Below are 27794 nucleotides of genomic sequence, written 5' to 3'. Positions count from 1 at the left end.
GAATGCAGCAGGGAACCTGATGTCACTGCCACTAATAGTGGAGATGATGAGACATGTATTGTGGTACAGGAAGGTCTGTCAGGATCTGTCGTTGGTCCACCAATCGACAGTATACAGCGTTCAACCCCATCTATGCGCACACTCATACTGCCAATACATCCCTCATCACCAATGGCCTTAGCTGAGGGACAGCATACAGTCAGCATTGACCAGGAGAGTGTGGTACCCATGGCACGTGCATCCCCTCACAGCAGCCATAGCCAGATTACTGGAATGGTACCACATAGGCAGATGTCCAGGGGTTCTTGGGGGAGCACCACTGGATGTATTGCCCCTGGCAGATGTGCCCCCAGAGGTATTACAACCGCCATTATATTCCGGGCTGTAATGCAGGTACAGGCACGTATAGAACGGTACACCCGACAGGGACTAAGGGTGCAGAGGGCCCATTACACTGCTATCAATGACAGCATCCGTGACCTTGCCGGTGCCATCCGGAATTACACAGGGGTCATTGATAGCCATTGGAGGGAGACATTAGATGTCCTCCACAATGTGTTAGCCATGAGCCAGGACCATGCAGGATGGATGGGAAGCCGACGCAGACGCATGCCAGCAACAGCATCAGATGGCAGTCATCACAGACAGACCACGGATCACAGCCGCTCCCGTAGTGGCAGTAGCAGCCCCAGCAATGCTGGTGCTGGCCTGTCCATTGACCGTCCTACTAGACCACATGCACGTGGCACTGGCCAGTCCCAGCAGGGACATGGGTCCAGTCATCATACCTCTGCCTCTGATGATAGCACCCAGTCAGGGTTGGTACCCGATACTGCCCGTAGCACCCCTGCCAGGCACAGGTACCATGTCCATGGCCAGAGACAGTGATCTGTACGGCCTAGCAGGTACAGTCTGTGGCTGTCCCACAACTGCCCATATATGGCAGCCACATGGTGGAGTTGTGTGCATGCAAACACACACACATTAACCAAACAACTAGAGCTCACACATACATTACATGAACATTGGCCCATGCTGTACTGTTGTCCCTCACACACGCACACACACACACACACACACACACACACACACACACACACACACACACACACACAGACATGTCGATTGGATGGGTCAATGTCGGGCTCTGGCAAACCAACAACACACCCTGTGCATATGATGACACCTGTGCCACCTCCTGTCATCTGTCACATTGATGCAGGAATAGGCTAACATGGTTCTGATGCACAGGGTGACATTATAGCAGTGTAGCAATAGTAGCACGTTGCAAACAGGAAAGTGTACTGATATCCTTGTAGGTATATCTGAGCAGGCATTATGCATCACAGCTCTGATAGTAATTGTAGCATTGTTTACACCAGTGTAGGTCTGAGTATGTATTGTCCACCCATGTGCCACTTGGCTGAAGTGTACAGTGTTGCCAGCATGTGTTAGTGAGTGGACAGTATGTGTGTGATGTGTGCATTACAAATTAGCAGGTGTACATATGTGAACATGGTGTGTGCGCACTGCATGTACGTGCATAGTGGACACGTGGGATGTGCGATACACCCTGTTGTACACATTGTTAACATCTCATGGTATCTTTCGATCGCCAGTATGCATTCTACTACAGATATGTACTAACATGGGTGCACATGTATGTATGACATGGGTTGACACTATGCTGTGGGTGATACTGTTGATATCTGTCAATGATCTGCAGTCTGGTAGTATACACCACCTCAACAGCATGACTATAACCAATCATTAGATGATGTCCTGACAAATGACACACAGTTGTAGGGAACTCAGTAACAGTTGGATCCTTCCGGTACTATACTATAACAGTAACCAGTGGTACTGACCGCCACACATTCCTGGGACTACACCTGTGTGGCACATAGCCCTCTTAGGTACATGCAAACACACTAGGGATATGTCCATCCACATCTGGAAATGCATGCATTGGCCTACACTGCATTCCCTGCATGGGACGCATATCCTACACAAGGGCATCATACAGACAGATACCTGTTGTCCAATACATGCTGTATAGTTGTCAGCCAACTATGGCATAGTCACCCACATTTACTAGACATACTATCTCAACAGTACCACATAGGAGGTAGCCCTCAACATGTATGTTGGGTACTAATGTGTACAGACAGACACGTGTTATGTCATCTGTCCCTTGGTATCAACATATCCATAGGTATCGTGGGGTCCATTGGTGTTTCACATAACACATTAGGGGCCTGCATGCATATCCACAGGGCTGTTGTACACCTATAATGACTGTCCATTACTGCCAGTCGTTGTTGTGTATGAACATGTGTGAAACATACCCCAGGCAATTACCCTCACTCACAGTACTCTATAGTACGTGTCATGTGTGTGGCACAGATGACCTTGGCCATGGATCACTACAGTGGCCGGGCTTGTTGCATACATACATATGTGACCTATGATCTGAGAAGCAGTGGCACAATCTGTCAAAGGAAACAAATGTATTCATGTAGTATGCAGGCTTCACACCTATGTACTGATTGAGGTCACATGTACACATATTCATTTGCCACACAGATACCCGATGTGTGCAATGCACATACTGTTTTAATCATATGTCATACCATAGTAAAAGCAAATCCCACACTGCATTGACCACCTGTGGCACACACACACACACACACACACACACACACACACACACACACACACACACAAAACGTTTGCAGGATTCAACCCCCTACCTAACTATGTTATGATACTATAGAGATACACATTAACACGGTGCGCTACATGCTTTACTGGGTGGTTTCTGTTCTCCTTGAATATTTGTAGGATGCTGACATCAGCAGACATTCCAAAGAGGAATGTACCTCTTTTAATGCATTTTCCCAGTCTCCAAAAAGGCTACTCCTCTCAAAGGAAATCACACACATACCCACACTGTCAGCGCTTGCAGGATTCAAACCCCTATCTAACTATGTTATGATGCTAGAGAGATACACATTAACACAGCGCGCTATATGCTTTACTGGGGGATTTCTGTTCTCCTTGAATATTTGTAAGATGCTGACATCAGCAGACATTCCAAAGAGGGATGTACCTCTTTTAATGTGTTTTCCCAGTCTCCAGAAAGGCTACTCCTCTCAAAGGAACTTGCACACATACACACACACCCCCACACACACATATACACACCGTCAGCGCTTGCAGGATTCAAACCCCTACCTAACTATGTTATGATACTAGAGAGATACGCATTAACACAGCGCGCTATATGCTTTACTGGGGGGTTTCTGTTCTCCTTGAATATTTGTAAGATGCTGACATCAGCAGACATTCCAAAGAGGGATGTACCTCTTTTAATGTGTTTTCCCAGTCTCCAGAAAGGCTACTCCTCTCAAAGGAACTCACACACATACACACACACCCCCACACACACATATACACACTGTCAGCGCTTGCAGGATTCAAACCCCTATCTAACTATGTTATGATACTAGAGAGATACACATTAACACAGCGCGCTATATGATTTACTGGGGGGTTTCTGTTCTCCTTGAATATTTGTAAGATGCTGACATCAGCAGACATTCCAAAGAGGGATGTACCTCTTTTAATGTGTTTTCCCAGTCTCCAGAATGGCTACTCCTCTCAAAGGAACTCACACACATACACACACACCCCCACACACACATATACACACTGTCAGCGCTTGCAGGATTCAAACCCCTACCTAACTATGTTATGATACTAGAGAGATACACATTAACACAGCATGCTATATGCTTTACTGGGTGACTTCTGTTCTCCTGGTATATTTGTAGGATGCTGACATCAGACTGGACATGGGAATGTGTGTGCACTTTCTTTTATGCAAGCCCAGGAATGATCCATGTGGGTCAGCAGGTATCAACAGCTTGAACAGGACCCTGTGAGTTGCACCTTGTGTGATCTATCTGTGAACACACTGACATCCCTTCATATGTCAACACATATCTATGCACAGATTGTTGGTTTTGTGAATACGACATGTGTCTGTGATGCTGATGAAGAGCTATGCAAAGTCTTTGTGGGACATGTGTAGCTCTGTTCAGTGATGTATGTCCTGGGTGGCTGCCTTGCAAATGGTGTAGCATGTTTGGGAACCATGATCTGCACATGAACATACCACAGTTGGTAGAGTTGTGTGTTTGTCAGCTTCCAATAGCCCTGTTTATGACTTCAGCCATGATGCACTCCATGGCCTTGCAGATCAGACTTTATAGGCTTACTGGACTATATTTCCCATGGTGTGTTGTGCACCCACACTTGTGGGAGTGCCATATGTTGCTGTAACACATTCGACGGTTCCAGCCCCTGTGGAGTGGGTGAGGCTCAACAGACTGTTCAGGTGCAGGGTAGATTTGTTCTGTAGTGCATGCATGACACATATTGGGAAACATTGTAATCCAATTGCTGCCATGCCTTATTATTCATTTTAAGGTTACTGACATGGCATCCAGGAACTGGTGCAGTACCCTGGATGCTGATGCCCGTGATATTCCCATCATATCACCAGTTGGTCTCTGGAAGGTACCTGTTGCTAATATTCTTAGGCCAACACATACCTTAGTTTCCACTGGGATGGGTTCCCCTCTGTTGGTTCTGTATGTGAGGCGTGGCCTGCACAGCTCAACAATTTGCTGCAAGAGGTCTCTGTCCACTCTACAGCGCTCCACTATCTCCAGCTCATGTAGCCCCTATTGGTTACCCTGGGCCTGTACACTCTTCTCTGTCTCCTCACTGTGGGTTGTCCAGCAGCATTTGCATCATCACCACCCTCAGCATGTTGCATATGTTGCCTTATAACAGCAATGGCAGCCCCTAACATTTTTTGCCTCAGTACAGCTTTCTCAGTTTTCACTGCTATTAGCTTACTGCAGTGTTGCAGTTTCGCTTGAGAGAAACATAATGAACTGTTGTTTGCAGTGTTTTAAGTGCTGGGCTGGGCTAGTGTTCTGCCTGGGTAATTGCCTGATTCTGATTGTTTTCACCTGCTAGCTCTGCTAGTACTCCCTGGTAACTTCCCTACTATTTGGTGTGCTTCCTTTTTCCTTTCTGTTTCCTGAGAGGGAGCGCTGCGCACACAAGCACAAACACGCGCACAGCAGCTAACACGTGCGCACACATGCTTACATGGACTAAAACCCTGCTTATTCTTGTTAAAATGCATGCACACCAGTGCAAACGCGCTTACAACTGTTTACACAGCCTTACATATGCTTACTCATGCTTACACGCACGCACACATGCTTACACACGCGCAGACTGTCTTACTCGGGTTTACTGGTGCACACACACGCGCATGCACGCTCAGCAAGAAACTTTGGTGTTATCCACGGCATACACCTTCCATTTCTTGACTTTACCTGGCCTACCTGTTGACACACCTCTTTCAATAATATGCAATTGTCGGCTGACACATGACACTTTGCTCCAATGAGCTTCACTCCTTTCATACATACCCCCCTCGTGATGTCACCTATCTTCTACTCTGTTATTCCCCTTATCTTACTCCTACACTCCACTGACTGTGCTCATTTCCTATGTAAACTTGCAATTCACTATCCTAACTCTCATTTGCAAAGGATTGCTTACTAATGCTTGGTTACATCTCTTAGACTGAGCTTCCCCCCTTAGCAATCTCTACTCAGTGGCCATGTTGTCTTCAGCCTGCCATTCACTTGCATTGTAAATTCATTTTAGGTATAAATTCCACATTTGTGGATGTTAATTATTAATTTTCTGGTTTTGTGTTTGCGGGGCGCTGCGCTACGGTTAAACCCCGGAGATCAGGATGAAAAAAACAATTATGTTATTTCTATTTTGAATCACTTTCCATTGCCAATGGCTGTATTTTTGGCCATTGGCATGCTTCCTCCTGTAAATGCATGTTTTTTTTGCAGCTGTCACGGCTCCGTTTTGCTATTTGCAGAACCGTACTCAGTTATCAACTGAGTACATTTCTGCAAATAACACTACTCCTACTCGGACAGGTTCAGGTTTCCTGGATCGCAAATTTACCTCATTTGCATAGCTTTCACCTGCAATTGAGGTTATTTGCATATCCAAGCCCTGTCCGTGTAGGACTAGTTTAAGGAGCTCTGTTACATGCCCTTACCGGCTCTTCCTGGATCGCTCGGCGGACATGTTGGCTGCATGGAGTCTTACTCTACTCTTAGACTCCGTGCAAGCCTTCGTGAATCCGGCCCTATGTTTCTGCACTGAGCAAGCCCCCTGCACCTCATACCTCCTTACTTTATTATTAATTTTAAGGTTACTGCAGCTTAGAGTAAAAACAATAAAGCAGGTCTTGCTCTTCCTCTGAGATGCTGTAATCTCAGATTAAGCATCATTTACTTAAAAGTAATCCTACATACAATGCTACAACATGTAGTTTGAAACGCATATGACAAAACATGTCCTTGAGCAGATATTATTCAGCAAATACAATCCAAACAAATAAGTACTGAGCAACTGAAGGGCAGCCTATTACTTTGGCTAACAATCATCCTCAAAAGTCCCCCATATGATATTGTTCAATAACCGTATACTATGTCATGTCTAATGTTGCAGCTTGTGTGCATTCTTAGCACACTGGATCACCCATGATGATGACTACAGCAGACTGCATCATAAACAGTGGCCAAATTGCCATTACATGGCTGGATTCATGCAAAATAAAGAACTGCATCAGTCTTCCACTGGAGATTTTTTTTTTTCAATTTCAGTTACTGCAGCTAGTTCAAACTAACCTGCATTATCAGGAGGATGCATTGGCATTTCTTTACATTACTAAACTGCATTAGGTTCAGCAGTGACATCCCTTCTGAGCAGCAGCACAGTTGCAAGACACCAGCTTGTACATAACATAACACTGAAGTACACTCGTGTTAGCTTTCCAGTTCTTTTCTCTTTCATTCAAATCCATAATTAACACTCGTCATGACATCCTATGTTACATGTAGAACTGAGTCACCTGCTTCATCTCTCTATCAGCTTACAAAGTAGTGTGTGTGTGTGTGTGTGTGTGTGTGTGTGTGTGTGTGTGTGTGTGTGTGTGTGTGTGTGTGTGTTTGTGTGTGTGTTTTAAGTGCACATCTTTGAATTTCCACTATGCCCATAATTTGTTTGAAAAACTATTTAGTTTCTCTGAGAGGCTGTCCTTGTGCAAACATTGGTCAGTGGTAAATGTTGCAAGTTGTTCTTCCTCTTTCCAACAAACTACTTGTTTCATATTTACTTGGAGTTTTCTATTACTGTATTAAAAAGTGTACTTATGAAATTTAAAACTAGAGCATATTAAAAAAGTCTGCAGCTGTGTATAACCAAAGCACAGGTTCTAGTATTTCTGTCATAGTTAGCCATTACATCATATCACATCACTGCAGAACAGGGATTTAGCAGATCAGTCACAGCAAACTAAAGCAGTTGTCATTTCTTATACTTTACCTTTTTCTTTTTCTTCTTCTTCCATCCCACTGAGACGAAGAATAAACCAGCTATTCTGGGGGTAGAGGGGCAGCTTATCTCACTGCATTGGTGACACCTGCAGGTGTGCATGTGTATCACCTGTTGCAAGGATGTAATCTCCCTGCAAAGTGTCTGACTTTCTTTATTTGAAATACCATCAGCTTTAGACTAATCAACAAAGACAACAATCTCAAACTCCTTCATATCCTAACATCAATAAACAAGACCTCATATCACATCCTGGCCAGTGACGGAACTCCATCCATGACACCTGCAAATTGCAGAACATATGTCTCTCTCCAGTAACCTAAACACCATCTTTCTTGGTGAATTTAACTACCCCTCCATAAATTGACACATCTACATTTCAACAAATAAATATGCTCACTGCACACCTCAGTCAGATAATACTCCTCCCACTAGAGGCACCACCATACACAGTCTTGCCCTTGCCTCCATCAGTCTCTGTCTGCTCCATACCCATTGTAATACCCTCAATAGCAGATTGGCACACTGTGTTGTTTATTCATGGTATGGTCCCAGACCAGGCCAATGACCAACCTAACTCTCTTTAGAGACTTCTACAAAGGCAATTTCCTTATGCTCAATGATAACTTGAAATAGCTGAACAACTACCCCCCCCCCACATTGCATGAATATCCTATAGCAAATACCACTGCATATATCCAAAGTTTATATATATATATATATATATATATATATATATATATATATATATATATATATATATATATATAAATACATACATGGGTCACTGTCACAATGTCGAAACACGGTTTATCGAAACTGTGTTTCGGCGGACACAGTTTAGCGAAAGTGCATTTTATCAAAAATGCACTTTTGCTAAATGGGGAGTGGGAAATTAAAGAAAGCATGCAGTTTTCATGCACCGTTAGCTGTAAATCAACGTACAGTGTTGATATACAACTAACAAAGCTATCGCTGACATCATGGTACAGTGGGGATAAGGGAATATTCCCTTTTCCCCACTGTAGTGCGATCTTGGAGTGAGAATAATAAAGTAGGGGGTATGAGGGGTGCAGGGGGGCTTGCCCCCCTGCATAGCACTGTTTAATGTTTTTTTTTTTTTGCATTTTTTTTATGTTGATTTCTTTAGCGAAAGTGCATAGTCGTTAATATGCACTTTCGCTAAAGTGTATTATCAGAAACACAGATATACATACAGATACATATAAGTATATATATATATATATATATATATATATATATATATATATATATATAAAATATACGCACACATCCATCTCAGCTCTTGCATAAAAGCTGCTCCTATTTGTCTCAAATACTATGCTAAATTTAGAAATACATTTCTCTAGTGAAACTCAGCTATAGACAGACTCTACAATAAATGGAAACAGGTCATAGTCCTAAAGAATAGAACAAAAATTCAGTGTGCCATGATCAACCTTAACATGATTAGCAAATAACTCAGAAGTAAGATCAAGTCCTACAGAGATTACTACAAACTAGAAATTGCTGTCAGCAAAGGATAACCATAAGATATTCTCTAATTAGTAGTAGACACTAATCCTGAGTGGAGTCCTTCCTTCACTTCAAATGATGGCTAAATGCAAAGAAAAGATAACTGGCTTCATTCAAGGTGGATCCCGTATGTTTTATCATGGGACAAGATGGTCAACAGTCCAAATTGCTTCACTGGGGATGGGCTACACCTCTTATTCCAAGGTTTAAGCATACTGATTATTTGGGGGGGGGGGTTGCAGAGTCCATTATGTGGACATTCTAACACAGCTAGCATAGCAGTCCCTCCTCTCTACTCACTGACAAAAGTCTAAACAATAAGTTACTTGCTCTTGAGGCAATCCTGCATTTGGAAAACCTCCAGGTCTACATAGTTACTAAGCACACCTCTCAACTGTACAGATTCATTTTAGAATGTCCAGATTTTTGCCTCATATTTTTGGTCTATTTTTCATAAAATTCTGTTTTTCTAGCAAATCTTTGGCAAATCATTGAAGATTTAAGTCAGAAAATAATGATAGACATTTGAGTTTCAGACTCCATAACCTTCAGAAAATTCATGCTAATGCAAAACCTGTTGTTCAATCTACTTTCTAAGTTTGTAAGAGCAATATTTAAAATTGTCCCTATTTTTGGGCCTTTGTCCCACATTATTTATGGCTTTTTCCAGATTTCTTGCTCTAAGAAGTTGACAGGTATGTATAATGTGACTAAGTTTAAATGTAAAGAAAGTGCTCTCTCTATCTGTCTATCCATCTATCTATCTATCTCTATACCACTGTTTTGCATTTTTCATACATTATGACCCAATGGCAACACTAGTGAAGTTACCATATTTGCCAAGGAACATATTACCTCCAGGAATACCCCTAGGGCCCTCGAAAATGAACTAATTGAACTACAGATTTTCTTAAAGAACACTTTCTTTGTCCCCTGATGAGCACATAAGATCCCTTCATGTTCTAAATTACCTCCCTATTAGCAAAAATTCCATCATTTTGATTATTTTATTACCTCGTCAATAAATTGGGTCACCTATATCGTCAGAATAGGATATGCCCAAAACCTTCTAGACTTAAAAAACAAAAGTCTCTTGAGCACTTTGTAAGTAAACTTATAAGAGGACACAGCATTCTTGATCTGATTCCTAAGAATATGACTGCTTCTTGCACTATTCCTCTGGTATCAAATTCCCCAGTGAAGTCTAACCACAAACTTTTGACCTTGTCCTTTAAAATCCCAAAAGGCCCTGCAGCAAACTCAATTGAATTTAAGGACTACAATGATGAAATATCAATATTCACTTATGACTGCACCTCTCCTGACCTTGATACAGCAGCTAGCTTTATTAAGGAATTCTACACTCATTTAGGAAAAAATGCACATAGCTAGCAGTCCCTACCAGAACCAAGTATCACAAGGAAATTCAAAAACAAGCCATCTAGGAGGTCCATCATCATAAGTAAATTGCACAACAAATGAAAGAAACTCCTTAAATTATTTAGTAAATCCAGACCTTCTCTTCGAAAGCATTACAAAAATTATAGAACACTAAAGGAGCCCATGAACCTAGGCTAACCTCTAAAGCCAAATGTAACTGTAAATCATTATTTTTTTAAGTTAGAAAACCAAGAAAAAAATACCTTGTATTGCTCTGAACTTATTTATAATGACAACTATTATGATCCAGTCGACATTGCCAATATCCTTGCAAACAAATTTAGTGTCAGTTTTCACCCATCAGACTTCTATCCAAAGCCCTGAAATATTTGAATCCCTTACTGCCCCAGTCATCTCTAAAGATCATTTACTAGAAGTGCTAACCAAGACCAAGAATACTTCCTGCATGGGACCTGACAATATATACCTGGTTACTTAATTGTTTTAAACATGTCCTTGCAGATACACCCCTTAAACTATTTCACCTATGTTTAACCACTGGTTTTGACTCTGATTAGTGGTGCACTGCTGTGGAAATGTACCTTCGTAAAGGTGGTCTTACAATCGACCTGAGAAATTACAGACCTATAAGCCTTACAAGCCTCATCTACAAAGTCATTGGATATATTATAATTGACCTCATAAACTACAATATCAAAAATCTTATTAGGCTTGACCTTCATAAGTTTGACATTGTAGAAGGTGGATCCTAACTAGTTAATCTGAAAAACTTCATTGAAAGGGTTAGGAAGGCTGTAAAAATAAAAGGTGGCCATCCAGTAAACATGGAGTATCTTGAGCTGGCCAGTGCTTTTGACACCATTCCCTATGCTGGCATCATGCAGAAGCTAAATGCTTTCAAAATTAACCCAGATGTAGTAAGATAGATAGAAAACTGCCTGACAGACAAAACCTACAGAGTGAAAGTTGCAGATGCCTTATTAGAAAGCATGACATTGACCAGTGGTGTCCCTCAGGGATCAGTGCTGGGATCTCTCCTTTTTAGTATTTACTTCTCAGATCTCCAAGCAGCAGCCAAGATATCTGGCAAACAAAGTCTGTAGACATCTGCAAAATAGGGGCTGTTGTTCACTCATCCTGCTATACTCAAACACTCTAGAATGAACTCTCCGTAGCAAACTCTTGGTGTACTAAAAATGGGCTCAATCTAAATGCTTAAAAGTGTGTTGTCATTACTTTTGGTAAACAACCAAAGGTTCCTAACCAAAAAGATTATAGACCAAAATTCCATGAGCTACCAAGACAGGATGGTAGCAATGTCCCTTTATTTACTGTGTTATTGACTTCTGAGTGGAGATCTTCGTTTCATTTGTAGCAACAAGACCCAGTTGTCCTAGACCTCAAATATCCACAAATCAGATATCTCCACTTATACTAGAACCAGGGCATATAACTTCACCAACACATAAATAAAACACAGTAGAGGGACAAATTTATAACTTAACATCTCTCAAACCTATGCAATAAGCATCCCTAGTGTTAAGCAGTGTGACTCACTATCTCCCTTTACGCATAACCTTGATGGCTTGATGGGTATCCGCAGATATACTATGAAATTGACTGATATGGCACACCTGGACAAAGGTGGTGCAGCATAAGGGAGGGTATAGGCAAGGTGTGAAAGGTCATAAGACTTAATGGCCTTGGATTATCTATAAAATTGATGAAAATCTATGAAATTATGTACAGAACTTCAGAAATAATACCTATATAGGATATAGCCAGCATCCCTGCAGATAACTTCAACATCAGTCTCTCCACTCTGTCACCTCCAAACTTTCCAATACAAAATATCTAGTCCATAATCTCTCCAGTGGGCTACTTCCTGGTCAAAACAAAACACTTCTATCAGACCTCCTCCTTAAACTATTTAACCACATTCTATTTACTCTACATGTACTACAAGCCTAAAAAACAGCTACAGTAGCTTAGCTCCCTTCCCCAAAGACGTCCCCACCTTGGCAACTATACCCATCATAGCCTCACCAGCATCATTTGCAAGATGATCGACACATTATCATGGGCCTTAATAAACAGGGATGTAGTGAACCTACAACACCAAGACTCTAACCAATTTGATTTTGAAAAAAAAAAGGTAGAGTATGCCTAGATAATCCAGCTGACTTCTTTGAAGTAGGATTAAAATGACATCAGGGTTGATAGCCTAGTAATCTCCTATGATCCTATGAGAAGTACTAGAAGAGGGTAACTCTGAACATGCAGCTTAAATCAATTCACCTAAGGCTTTTGCCACTGTACCACAGGCTGGTATCATAAAGAAAACAAGTCAAATCCAATATAAATCCCTATTTAACCCCCCAGATTGTCAACTGTCTCACTGATAGACATGATTTTACTGGAGATGATGACACTCTATTATTCTAGACACTTGGTACCTGTACTGTACACCAGGGATCTTTTTTGGGATCATGTCTATTTGGCATCTACTTTTCTGATGTCAAATCTGACATTAAAGATCTCTGGCTGGCCAAGTTCATGGACAATTGCAAGCTTGGAGCCATAATCAACTCCCTTGAAGGCACATGGATTCTCCCATTGGCCCCAACTTGAAAAAACGTGTAGACCCAGAAATATGGCTTAAAGCTAAACACCAAAGAATAGTATTGTACACTTCATGAAACTTGGACCTAACTTGGAAAAACTTGTAGAGTCAGAAATATAGCTTAAAGCTAAACACCAAAAAATAGTATTGTACACTTCATGAAACTTGGACTTAACTTGAAAAAACGTGTAGAGTCAAGAAATATGGCTTAAAGTTAAATACCAAAACACAGTATTGTACACTTTATGAAACTTGGACCTAACCTGAAAAAACTTATGAAGTCAAGAAATATGGCTTAAACCTAAATACCAGAACATAGTGTTGTACACTTTATGAAACAGGAACACACATGCCTACCACATAAAGACTTCCCTCTTTTAATAAATGCACTGTCATTACAGACCTAGACACTTTCATGGATAATGAACTGCTCTTTGACCACCACATATTTCATAGTCATTAGGAAGGTCTTCTACCTCACCCATCTGATTAGTAAGGGCATTTCCTCTTACTCAAACCAGGTTATAATTTCTCCCTACTCATCCCTTATCGGCTCCATACTAGAAAATAACGCACCTTTCAATATGTACCTGTTCAAATACCTGACCCATCTTGAAAATTTCCAAAAGTTCTTCACCAAAAGTCTCAGGCATGTGCTCCTGTGTTACATAGAAGATCTAAAAGCCCTGTTTCTCTTCTCTATCACCTATAGATTCTTAATTGGCAACCTATACCTGGCTTACAAAGCAGTAAATAACTCAGTCTTAATTAATTGATAGTAACACAAATACATGATCAAGGGACCTAAATCTGCAACATAAATAGGACTTGTTCAAGTGACAGATATCTCTCCCAAACAGTTCTCTACCTCTGGTACAAACTACTGCTGCCTGTAAAGTAAATCACATCCTTCACTTCACTATCTTCAGCTCTTTAACTTAAGTGAATGGATGGGAAACCAAAAATTGATCTCATACCTAGCCTTCTGATCACTTATGGATATGTAGATTAACTATTTGGATGCACCAGTGGGACTGCAGTGGCTACACTTAAGGCTTAACTAGTCTTTTGCCTGTTGGTAACCTATGAACCTAGAAACACTTTAAGTGGTCTGTCTGTCTTTTTCAGCATACATTTGAAGGTAATTACTTCATTTAAGCCAGGTATACTTGAATGCATTTAGGTGTGTCTTCCAAAATACTCTCTTGGTAATGATTCAGTGTCATCCCACTAGCATCTAAATTAATATAATCGAACACTTAAACATACATTACTTAAACTGGGCAAACATAATAGGATGTTTGTACAGACTATTGCTGGAATTCTTCTTTCTAATTACATATGCATGCTTGCACATTCTTAGGCCTAACGTTCTATGCTCCTACCTACATAAAAAGTAAAGCATGTAAGACATTCAGGTATATAAACCACATTAGTGGAATTACAGTTGAAATGCCATTAGTCCCAATGGATTTACCCAACTTGGAATAATAATAATAATAATAACTATTACTTATATACTTGCAGTATGAACAAAAAAACGACTGCAGGCACCACCATGACTTCATTGACTGATTATTGTGGTTCCCCAAACATCAGACTTGCTCTCTAGGAAGTTTTTAAGGTTACTATTCTTTTTATATGTAAAGAAGAGTGAACTCCGCACTGTTTCTTTAAATTATTTTCCCTAATTAAAATTATCAATTGTTATTTATAACATTTTTATGTCTTTGGAATCTATTATATATTTGCAAATCATTAATAATGCTCTTTCTGAAGTCTCATTACAGGTAGATTAAAATTCTTGGGGAGTATGCTCTCTTGTGATTAAACTTCCTTCATAACTTAATCAGTTATACACCCCCCCACCTTAAAGTATCCTGTTTTCACAGATCTGTCTTGCAGGCCCTTGATTTATCTCTGGATATCAGTAAGCCTGAATGCCCTGATGGTCTGTCCTTTAACAATGCACTTTTGTGTATGGATAATGCATAATAGCACAATGCAACAAATTGTTGCTAAAACTTTCCTTTTTGCAAACTTTTGTTCCAACTTTATTTTCTCAAAACGTTTAAAATGTTTGAGATCTACAAATGTTACTGCATTAACAGTGTGAGTTTTGGTTCAAAAAGCTGGAAATGGAATTTATATATTGCATAAGTTTAAATAATTCATTTACACTAACTTGTCATACTAAAACATTTGTAAGACAAATAGCTTGACTTTTTCCCCCAAAAAGGAGCTATGATTGCATTCTGATTCCTAGTAGGAATGTACAAGGTTTGCAAAACGTTGAGTAATATTAGCCCTTGTAGCAACTCTATTTGGTGACACATACTATCAAAAAAGGCAAATAAAAAAAGAAAAAAAGATTTTTTTATTTTTTATTTTTTTTTTATACGAGTTCTAAACAGTTGCACAAAATATTCACTTGCACATTCCCCATTAAATGGGTAATAGTCTCTCTCCATCATCATTCAGTGTCTTTTTCCTGAGAGATTACATGGTATAATGAATGCCCATTATAACTTAAATGTCATTATCAGTCAGTAAAGGTGCTTTCCACTTTCCACTGAGATTTATGAAGTCCTGTATATAAGAAGACAAGTGTTTTTTTTTTTTTTTTTTTTTAATGTCCTACAGCTGGAATTCAACAAAAGTAATTCATGGCTCAGTTTTAAAGTCACTATCAGCTAGTATTGGTCAAGAAGAAAGCCTTTTTAACAGTTTATTCCATGGAGATATGTCCTGTTCCCTTTAAGAGTTGCTACAACACAGGATGTTTACATTAGTTGAGGTGAGGGCCCCCCCCCCCCCTACATGGAGGGGGGTCAGGAGTCCATGAAGAATGCCATGATCTACCACTTCTGCAAAGTGAAAACTTGACAAGTCAGACTTTTTTCCAATTTCTCCACATTGCGTTGTCCTACATCCATTACTTTATTGGTATAATACTATATACTATTAGGAAGAGAGCAACAAAAGTTACAGCACAAAAGACTGTTAGCACAAGGTTTGGGCCCAAGACATTTGAAGTCATACTGTACAGATTTTTAGCAGAATGTCCAAATTTTTGCTTCATATTTTGGTCCCTTTTTTCATAAAATTGTGGTTTTCTGGCAAATCATCTGCAAGTCATTAAATAATGTAGTCAGAAAATAATGACAAACATTTGAGTTTCAGGCTTCAAAAAACTTCATGCTAACACAAAACCAGTTATTCTATCAACTTTCTAAGTTTGTAAGATCAATATTTAAAATTTGTCCCTATTCATGGACCTTTGTCTCCCATTAATTTTGGCTTTGTCCAGATTTCTTACTCTTAAGAGGTTGAGAGGTATGTTTGAAGTGAAAATTAATGGTAATATCGGTCCAGCAGAATTTGTCATTAATCAGGCAAGCTTATTGTATTCTCTGCATGGAGAATAATGATTTCTGTAGGCGTAGGACTCCTAACAAGATTCCCCACGCTGCACTATTACATTTCTAGCCCAGTCCCACTGTTATATTTGCTTTCCTTAGAGCAAAGTTTGTGATTTGTCATAGTATTTCAATTGTCAAAGGCAGCACAAAACAATAGACAGGAACCCAGTACACTAAAACATAAGCAATCAAGCAAAAACAACACAGCTACACTGTACAATCAGGAAATGTTTATGAAATACAAGCTTTCATCCTCACTTGGCACATCATCAAGTCATACCATAAGTAAAACATTTTCAGGTTAAACCTGGTTATTGTACAGACATGTTTGCAGAAGCAGTATTATTTCCCTCTTCCATCAATCATGTTTGACTGACAAAATAAAGATACTCAGCTTTTTAAAGTTTCCATTTCCTTACACAGTACTATGATTTGATTTTAACTGTTTCCAGGTCTTGAAATCTATTAAGCGTTTGTGTTAAAATCAGCCTAACACATTCACATTATGATTCTAGCTTCAATGTTCTGCAAGACACCAGAAAAAAGTCTTTTAAATTCTTACTGCCAGTAGAGCTCATTTAGTACCATGAGCTATTAGTTACAAAATTAATTATAAAATTTGTTTAGAAGTCTTGTATATAAGAAAACAAGCCTTCTTACACTAAGTGAAATGTAGAATGTAAAAAAAGTTTTACAGAAATAATTAAATATTTCCCCCTTTTATATATAACAGTTGTCCTTTTACAAGTAATTTTTTTTTACATAGCAAGGTCTAATCACATGTATTAATATTCTTTGTAATGTTTTGGATTGAATCTATAACTGTAGGATACCTGGTTTGCACAAAAGAAAAGGGCCAAAATAAAACACCAAACAAGCAGAAATTGCGTAGCATTGCAGACTGAAATTCCAGACTCAGATCTCTGAAGTTCAAGAGCTGACATTAATGTCTTATTATAACAATGCATTTTCACTGCACGATATCCCTTCAATAGTAAACTATATTCATACACACATATATCCATACACAGACACACACACACACACATATGTGTATATACATATATATTTGTGTCACAAACACACACGTGTGTGCTCATGCACGTATGTGTGTGTACATGTGTATGTGTATGGGTAGCAAGTCCCCTAATGCATTAGAGTATAATGTTTAAACTATAATATATGAATCCAAGCATCTGTTGTGGGGACAAAACCCACAACTTTGTAGTCTTCACAAAATGAAAACCAAGTCAATTGTCTCCTGAGCCAGTCACATGAACACTACTTCCTGAACCAATGTCACCACAGATAAGAAATAGATGAGACAGAAATGTATTCACCAAGAAGCATCCAACATGTAACTCGCAAGGAAAATAAATTACAGACAATAAGGAGTTTAGTTGGGCAGGTACAGTGGCATTGAAATAACACTGTGCTGCACAAAATCAAGGAGTGGACTGGTAGTTAATCACCTTAACTGGTGTAATAATAAGGTAATAGCAGAGGAGAGCTCAGACACGACTCCATTTCTTCAGTGCCACATGACAGCTGCTTAACAGTGGTGTTACTACAAACTCAGCAGAGGTATCCAGCAGGGGTGAGGAAAGATGAATTGGACATTTTCTTTGGCAAAGTCATGCACCTGGATTGCATAATGACCCAGCATTCAGCACCACAAGGACTATTCAAAAAAGTCTCAGGTAAACTGAATGATTGCAGATGATTGTAAGAAAAGAACTATGGATTGTCTCAACACACAGATGGCTGGGCTTTGAAACTGCAGTAAAAAAGTACATTTAATGGCTTTGTTTAATATCACATTCTGTCTGTTACAGCATTTTCAGTGGCAACAATGATGCAAGGAAACAATCATGCAATGGGAAACATTTATTGCAGCAAGATGCTGCACCTCACCATATTCATCTGTTCAGCGCAATAACCGTGCAAACTGAGCAGCATGCATCTGAATGTCACGTGTGTTTCACAGCACAAGACTGTCTTCACGCATGATAGGATTCAGCCATCTAAACATGTTCTCATATATGTCAGAGTTCCGTCCTCTACATTCCTGATGTAGAGCAGGGTTCTGTCCCTTAACTCATGTCTTCATGCATGATATGGTTCAATCCACCATGCAGTTCCTTGTGTATGGTCGGGTTCTGGTTTGTATTACTCCCCTCTTTTTCAATTATCAAGGGCACTCTTGCTTCTGATTTCAGGAGCCTGAATCCGTCATATTGTTTCATTTGCAGTCCATTATGTGACTGGACCCTGGGATTATACAAGATGACCGTACATAAAGAAAAGGGTTGATGAGAGATGAAATAAAGCATTGCGTATTATATCTTACTGAACAGACACTCGACAAATTATTTGGTTAGCAAAAATATACACATTGCCAATTTAGTGTAACTACAGATGAGGTTTCAGTAAAATAAAAATGCACTTACCTTACTGAAAGATTATAAACATAAGACAACTTTTAGCATACAATACTAAGATCTCAGGCCAGCAGGTTTAACCTTATTGCACTCTGTGTTATAGTCTGACCAGACTATGACTACGAAAACAGAAGATAGAAAAGGAAGGAAGTCTCTAAAATTTGGTTGCACTAAAGCCTTTTTTCGTTTAGAATGCTTTAGCTTCTCATTTTCCTATTTCAAGTTCCTCACAGCTTGCAGCCTGAAAACCTGCTTACAGTACTCTGTTATGCTGAGGGGCGTGTACTTCTTCAACCCAAAAAAAAAAAAAAAGCAAACACTGTTGATCACTGTTGATAAGAGTGGTGAAAAACTTCCTGAATGGAAGCCGTAAAACATGATTTGCACTAAATGTCAAACACAAAAGAGACTCATGCACATTAAATTTTGAAGTTTCCCATCCTCTTTCTAAAAACTGACTTTTGGGTATTAATGCATTAAAATGAAGAGATTGTCTGGCACTGCAGAGCTTACTCTAGAAGAGTTTTATTAGTCCAAAACAGTATTGGTCAGTATTTAAATACAAAGATATCACACAGTATTCCAGGCTCATGTGGTGCAACCTATCTACACTGCAACCTAATATGTGAATTTCCTGTTCAGCAATACACTGGTAGAAGTATATTAGAGAAGACCGTTATAAAGCAGTGTGAGTATGCATGCAAGCAAGCACTAAAGCTACAGGAACTTCTCTGTTCAAAATCAAGAGAGAGAGAGAGAAAGAGGTTTGATAAAAGTACTCTTGAAATTTAGTAAAACATGCTTAACATATTGTGGTGTCAGAAGCGTAACAACTGTTTGGGAAAGGCAGTGATATTTTCTCTGAGAATATAAAGCAGCTGAGCTGCACTGTGTAGCTAAGCATGCTGACAATGACTATGGAGCAAAAAGGAGATTCCTATCCCAAGTGCTACCTTCAGAATAAAACAAACAAATAAATAAAATAAACTATTTGATTTTACTAAACCAAACAGTACGATCACTGGATCAGGAAATTTGGCTGGTATGGTTATACAATGAACCTTAAAGCTTCTTCACAGGAAAATCTACTAAACAAGATAGTTTAGGTGGGCGAGGCCAAAAAAGTATTACAAGGCCTGATCTTAGATAATAGTGCATATAAGCAATAATTATCTCTGAGTTCAAATTTATTTGCCCCAAAAAATATCATTTATGAAATGCCAAATTTAATCAGACACTGCAGCAAGTGACTGAATGTGTAAAATTGTCTGTTACTGTACTGGATGACTAACTGATAACTGTGGGTATGCCGCCACATTAAATAACAAGCCTAACTGATAACTGTGGGTGTGCCGCCACATTAAATAACAAGCTCAGCAGAAACTTACTTCATACAGATGCAATGCTGAGAGGTTATCCTCTGTGTGTGTGTGTGTGTGTGTGTGTGTGTGTGTGTGTGTGTGTGTGTGTGTGTGTGTGTGTGTGTGTGTGTGTGTGTGTGTGTGTGTGTGTGTGTGTGTGTGTGTGTGTGTGTGTGTGTGTGTGTGTGTGTGTGTGTGTGTTGTGTGTGTGTGTATTACTTTATTTATTTATATATTTTGTCTTCCCTCCACATTACTTACCTTCCAGCTGACCATCTGACACTCTCTACTCCAGTTACAAATCTGTGTCCCTGGTATTATCATCTTGGACTGGGACCATTTCAGCTGCACGTGAGGTGGAAAAGGGACAGACAAATGGAAAGTGGAGCTTCCAGCAGCATCGTATAAGCTGTCTTGAACACAGGGAATATTTTTTGGAATACCCTAACTGAGTGGAGCTGCCGTCAATCACATCAAGGCATATAATGGCAATCAGCTCCAGCCCTCCCCTATAATGCTAATTCTTAACAACAATCTGTCATGACATGCCCACCTCCCCACCATCACCAGATAATTGCCTAATCAAAGAAAGATATCCCTTCCCTGCCTTCTTGTCCCTCCTGGAATCAACAAGCTAACACTGAAAAGAGATCTTGGACTAATCCATCTATCTGGTTAGTAAATATAAGTAAAGTAAAATAAATTACAGCTGGGCAGAGAGCTAAAGCTTAAAAAAGCCATAAATAAGCAGAGACAATCTGAGAAGGTCAATGATGATAAACAGAAATGGGGATTAGGGTACTGTAGCAAAAGGACTTTCCGTGAATACAGTGGCAGCCAAGAACACCCCAAAACCCATGCTTTGTGGTAGGCAACAACAACAACATCAACAGTGTACAAAAGCAGCAATGGGAATGGAAACAGCATAAAAAGCATGTAACAGGTGGGGCAAGATACCATCAAATGATAAGATCCAATGCCTAGCTAAAGACACTGTGTGTGTGTGTGTGTGTGTGTGTGTGTGTGTGTGTGTGTGTGTGTGTGTGTGTGTGTGTGTGTGTGTGTGTGTAAAACTGATGTTGGAACAGATGTTATTGCGATTCCAGAATAAATATACCAGAATGCTACAGAAATCTATAATACAGAAGGCTTAGTTGAATCACACAAACCATTATTGGGACCAGGTGGTTGATCTACCCACAGAAATGCCACAGAAAGCTGAGAAGTGTGCTACAAAAGACATCCATATAGTTAAAGATCTGCACGCTGTTACATTTGGTAAACTACCTATAACTAAGCTGCAACTTATGTCATGGCTTGGCGCTAAGAATGCAGAAATAGGAAGAAGGCAATATCAATAACTTTATTATGGCCTAGGGTTAGCACAGTAGCCATATGCCTGTTAGCTCAAGCCAGCAGCAATACCCTTCCTACTTAAAATTTCACAGAGTTTCCCTGTCAGGGATGGCAAAGGCAAAAGAAGAAACTGAATAATATAATAAATGGGAGTCACAGGTGAAATAAAATAACCTATGGACTGGTGCTTTGTAATTGTTGTCTTTAAGAAAAAGGCATCAGGTCAAATTTGTGTGGCTGTTTAATGAGGCAGCATGAAGAGAAAAATATACTTTCTGTAGAATAAAGTCTAGGCATGCTGACTGATGCTTGAATATTCACAAGCTCCATGCCAACCAAAGATTTATGCAGCTTTCCTGAGGTACAAGTTAACAAAGTAATCAACATTTATTATACTCATAAGGAGACACTTTTTAACTGTCTTCCTTTTGGAATAACTTTGGGTGATGAACATCAACAGGATAGAAATGAAGGTGGAAAATAAGTTAGAAGGAGCATTCTGTAATATGGATGATATCCCTGCTTGTGGACAGCCACCCATAGAGCATGACATAGCACGCATGCCATGCTGGACTGAGCTCAAGCAGCGGGTGCTACTTTTGAGAGAAGTAAGTGAAAACTTTGAAAACTGCATTTTTTGACATTTTTTATTAGACAGAGAAATGAAGCAAGATTAAGATCAAACCCAAACTGTCTGTGCGATAAAAGTGCCAGGCACTGTAATTGAGTTGAAAAGTCTCCTTGCCATCAGTTAGCTAGGAAAGGTTATTTACAACCCAAACATGGAAAACAAATCACTGAGGGGCATCATGTCTATGAAAATTCATTGTTGTTGGAGGCCTGAACAGTAATCATTATTTACTGTTAAAAAAGGAACTGTCATCAACATCTGTTTTTGCACTGTATGATATATGTCTCTGCAGAACCACCCTCATTTAGACTCAGGGCAGTATTTCTACAAAGCTAAGCTGAATGATTGGCATCCTGCAGCTTATGCCTTGTGGTCCTTTACATAAGTAGAGTAGGATTACCCTTGCATATAAAAAGAGGTACTATCATTTCCCTCTGTAAGTCGGAGTTTAACAACTGTATACTAGAACAATACTTTAAACTGGAAGACGATTATAAGTAAGCATGCCGGATGAACAAGCATTCAATGCACAACCACAAGCAAAATAAAATAGAAAAAATACTGCAAAATAAAATAAAATTGAATTAAACAACAGGCTACAGATCCACCAGAAAAATGTAATCGTCTCTAACGCCTCAGCCACAAGACCTTCAAGGAGTAACAAATCAGATTAAAAACATCCTTTTATACATAAAAAAATGACATAATTATCCAATTAATCAATAAAACAATTAGAGCAGATATTTCTAATTAATTTCACAATTTAAGCCCCCAGGCATCAAAGTATTATATTTTAAAATAAAAAGAGAGTCTTTACGTAAAAGTTGTTCTTTTAAAACAAAACTACTACCTATATTAAAATTGATCTTTTTCAAGAATTATACTTTTCAATAACAGAAAATCACTACTGTGTTTCTCTTTAAAATGTACTGACATATACTTCTCCATACATTTGTTTTTAATATCCCTAATATGTTCTGATAATCTAACTTTAAACATTCTTGTAGTTTCTCCAATGTAAAATAAATTACATGGACATCACAAAGCATATATAACTCCCTTAGTATTACAAGAAAAATATCCTATTGGTGAAAATTTTATGTTATTTATCATCTTAAAGGAGCTAACTACATGACAACAAATTGCACAACTATTGCATGGAGAAGTCCCAAAAATCACAGGCAATTTATCAATACTCAAAATAGAGAAACAAAATAACTGTGAACCAGCATAGCTTTAAGGTTGCGTCCTCGTTTGTATGAGACACAAAGATGTCTCTGAAACATTTTATCTAAATCTTGATTCTTTAAAAGAAAATTCCAGTAGTACTTCAATCTACTACTAATCTTTTCACTTAAAATGTTATAAATTGTTACAAAATACACTTGTTCCTTCGAGGCATTACAAAGTAACCAGTGAACAGTAATGCGAAGTGAATCCAGGAGCACTCCAAAGGCAAAAAGTTAACGTATTTTATTAATAACGTTTTCGCTTCTGTATAACAGGAGCTTCATCAGACAAGTAAAAGAAGCGCCAAATGCACTTTTTAAATTGCAACCAGGTTTTGCAGTATGATGTCATTTCCTTGGAGACCAAAATGGTAACCAACACACTTGTTTAACAAGATAGCATAAACAGTTGATGTGAAGGAACGTTTCAGGTCCACAAACTGGTTTTTATATTTAAACATTTTTTAAGGTTTTTACCCTAATGAAAATTAAAAATAAACAATCATTAGCTAGGAAACACTATTAAGACTGTTTGTTCATGCAGTCATATAAAAGTTATTTAAAAGTTAATCTCAATAAATCTACTAGAATACCCATAGTATTTGCAAACTAAAAAACACGGTTAAAATATCTAAAAATGGTTTTGGTAACCAAGAAAGTCAAGAAAGTCAACGGACCTAACAATTTGCCTGAAACACATAATAAAAGCAAAAACGACAGTGGTGGCATCCCTTCCACTACTACCTTAGGGGAACAGGACTTTGATTACGAGGATGGAGATGAAGGTTCATCTTCCCATCAACCTAGGAGGAGCAACAGGATTAAGGCCAACCTTAACAACCATGGTTACCGCCCTAATTATAATAATCAAACAAAACCTTTTTTAGGGCGGAAGAATTACCAGAGGAAAAACAACCAGAACAGATTGAAGTAGAAACCACTTTTGGGGCTTCTTCAACCCCCTCTGGTAAACCTACCATTTTGACCAACAATAAAGGTGACTTTACTGTTTACAACTTCTCCGAGGTGAGTATAGAACAAGAACTTATTGAACTGCTAGCCTTTGGCTTGTCTTTTGTTCCTGACCAGAAGATTTGCTTATCAAAAAAAAAATTTTTAATTGACTTTAAATGTTTTGTTCGTAGCCTTAACCTCAAGGTGTTGTTTAATGGGGATTCTAACATAGAGAAAGCCCCTTTCAAACTGTTAAGTGCGTTTAACCCTCCCCTTCACCCCATCTTACACACCTTTGAGTATGTTTGTGAACTCGACTTTAGGCAATTGTTTGATAACATCAAATGGTTTAACAACCAAAGTAACATTTCACCCGATCAAAGATCAAGTTTGAAAAACTTACGTAATCTACCTATTAGGGTGATGAAACCTGACAAGGGTGGGGGTCTTGTCATTTTCGACAAAGATGATTACATTGTTAGAATGTCTAAGGTTTTGAATTCCCCTGCCTATGAAGTTTCATCTCTTAACGAAACATCAGGCCAATACAATAGGATTAAGGGGTACTTTAGGGATTTGTTTATTGAAGGGAGGATTAATATAGACACCTTCAATTTTATTAACATCTCTTTCCCTAGAGTCCCAGCTATGTTTAGGATCCCCAAAATCCACAAGAACCTATTGGATCCACCTATGCGAGCTCTTGTGGATGGGAGATGCTCTATTACCCACCCTTGTGCTAAAGTTGTTGATCACATACTTGGTAAATATCTTATGCTACTTCCTCAAATTTGCAAAGACTCCTGGTCTTTTTTAAAATCTATTAACGACATCCCTTTCAACCCATCCAATAACTTCTTAACAATTGATGTGGTGGATTTATACACCTCTATACCACACCAAGAAGCATTGGAATGGGTTGAGCTTATGTTAGTAGATTTACAAGCTCCGAAAGATGAAATTGATGTGGTCACCCTTCTTTTGGACATCATTTTATCTTCAAACTTTTTCATCTTTAATAATTTCCACTACTTACAGAAAAGGGGAATCGTCATGGGTTCCCCATGTGGAGGTAGTGTAGCAAACTTAGTGGTTGCTTATTGGGAAAAGACCTTTCTTTTTGTGAATCCCCAGTTTAAAAAAGCCACCAAATTTTACACACGTTTTTTAGATGATGTGTTTGTTCTTATCCAAGGCAACTCAGATACTGTTACAAGCTTGGTTGAAAACATGAATGAGTCATGCACCTTTTTAAAATTTACACACAAATTTTCCACCAGTGAGATTGACTATCTGGATGTTAAACTTGTTAAAGATCTTCATAACACCTGTATCCTTTCTAGCATCTTTAGGAAACACACTTATTGTAATGCTTATTTGCACTTTTCCAGCAACCACCCTTGGAAACAAAAAAGATCAATAGTCAAAGGCCAGTTAGTTAGAGCTACATGCATGTGTAACACTTTAGCGGCCTTTGAAGACGAGTGTTCCACCCTTAGGAGTATGTTCTTGAACAGGGGATACCCCAGTGAGCTTTTAGATAACTTAATTAATGAAGTTTCTTTAAAAAGAGCTACGGGGTTCTATCAGTCACTTCTTCAAGGTATAAAACAGAGTACCCCCCAGGTGACTGACATGTCAGAAACACCTGTTCATAGGTTAGAACTTGGAATTACTTCACATGAACTCAGTAACCTTGTGCATCATAAACCTAATCAAATTGGTGATTTCAAGACCAGTTTCATCATTACACACAATAAACATGCTAACATTATGTGTTCCATTATCAAGAAGAACTGGCAGTTTATTTTAAATAATGCATACCTGTTTGAAATTCTGGGTTCTCACCCCCTTTTTGTTTTTAAGAGGGGTAAAAATTTAAAAGATCTTTTGCAAACGAGTGACCTCCTAAGTGTCCGACCTAGACAAACTGGGTCATTCACTTGTGGAACCTGTAACTGGTGTAGACTATTAAAAGTAGGGAACTCCTTCACCATAAAAGGGGAGAAATTTACTATCAACCATAAGATTTGTTGCGATACAAGGTCAGTAATCTACATAGCATTTTGCAACTGCTGCCCTGCATTTTATGTTGGTAAAACCGACCGGAGGTTACGGGATCGAGTTTACCAACATAATTATGCCATAAAAAACAAAAAATTGGACAATGCTCTTTCGAAACACATTCTTGAAAACATTGGGCACAGCTTTTGTTTTATGGGCATCGACCTGGTAAAACTTGGGATCAGAGGGGGTCCCCAACCACTCTTATTGGAAATAAAAGAGTTAGAATGGCAACTCTTATTAAATGCTTTTTCTCCCCCGGGATTAAACGAAGCTTGCAACATTGCTGTTATCTTAAAGTATAAAAGTTACCTCAGGTCTTAGATTTAGATTTTGTTTTTGTTTCATGTTGAAAAATTTTACCCCATACAATATATACCCTATTAAGTTTGGATTACTTATTGCATCTTCTTTAACATGTTACAAAAAGGTGGTTACCTTTTTCAAGATGTTTCTCCTATGTGACTTTTTTCTTAGAAAGCATGCTTTGAATGAAATGAAATTTCAACTTTTGGTTACCAAAACCATTTTTAGATATTTTAACCGTGTTTTTTAGTTTGCAAATACTATGTTTGGGTATTCTAGTAGATTTATTGAGATTAACTTTTAAATAACTTTTATATGACTGCATGAACAAACAGTCTTAATAGTGTTTCCTAGCTAATGATTGTTTATTTTTAATTTTCATTAGGGTAAAAACCTTAAAAAATGTTTAAATATAAAAACCAGTTTGTGGACCTGAAACGTTCCTTCACATCAACTGTTTATGCTATCTTGTTAAACAAGTGTGTTGGTTACCATTTTGGTCTCCAAGGAAATGACATCATACTGCAAAACCTGGTTGCAATTTAAAAAGTGCATTTGGCGCTTCTTTTACTTGTCTGATGAAGCTCCTGTTATACAGAAGCGAAAACGTTATTAATAAAATATGTTAACTTTTTGCCTTTGGAGTGCTCTTGGATTCACTTCACATTACTGTTCACTGTTTTTTTTTGTTTTTTCCTTGGTTTACTAGTTTGCATTACAAAGTAAAGTATCATTCCCTTTGCATAAATATTGACCATTATTCAACTTTAAAACCCTTTCAATAGCTTCATTAATCACATCATAAATATATACCCTATTGCAAAACATATTAACAGTTTTATACATCTCATCATAAAAGTCATCCTCATTATTACAAATTCATGACCTTAACAATTTCCCATAAGGCAATGAAGACAACAAATGAGGAGGGTGGCAACTATTCCCATGTAAAAATTGC

General features: G+C 38.7%; 1 protein-coding gene across 1 annotated transcript in view; it reads right to left on the bottom strand.

The window, feature by feature from the left end:
* Positions 1 to 19176, bottom strand: part of LOC122787359 (mucosa-associated lymphoid tissue lymphoma translocation protein 1-like) — a 584376-nt gene extending 565200 nt beyond the window's left edge. Inside the window, exon 1 of the mRNA XM_044054015.1 lies at positions 18945 to 19176. The gene's annotated coding sequence lies outside the window, so the exon portion shown is untranslated. The remainder of the gene's footprint in view (positions 1 to 18944) is intronic.
* Positions 19177 to 27794: the final 8618 nt, after the last annotated feature.

This window comes from Protopterus annectens, chromosome 13.part0 (genome assembly GCF_019279795.1).
Source record: "Protopterus annectens isolate FY-2018-M chromosome 13.part0, PAN1.0, whole genome shotgun sequence".
In the NCBI taxonomy this organism is placed as follows: Eukaryota; Metazoa; Chordata; order Ceratodontiformes; family Protopteridae; genus Protopterus; species Protopterus annectens.
Note: the sequence above shows the minus strand (reverse complement) of the source record. Positions and strands in the feature narration are given on the sequence as shown.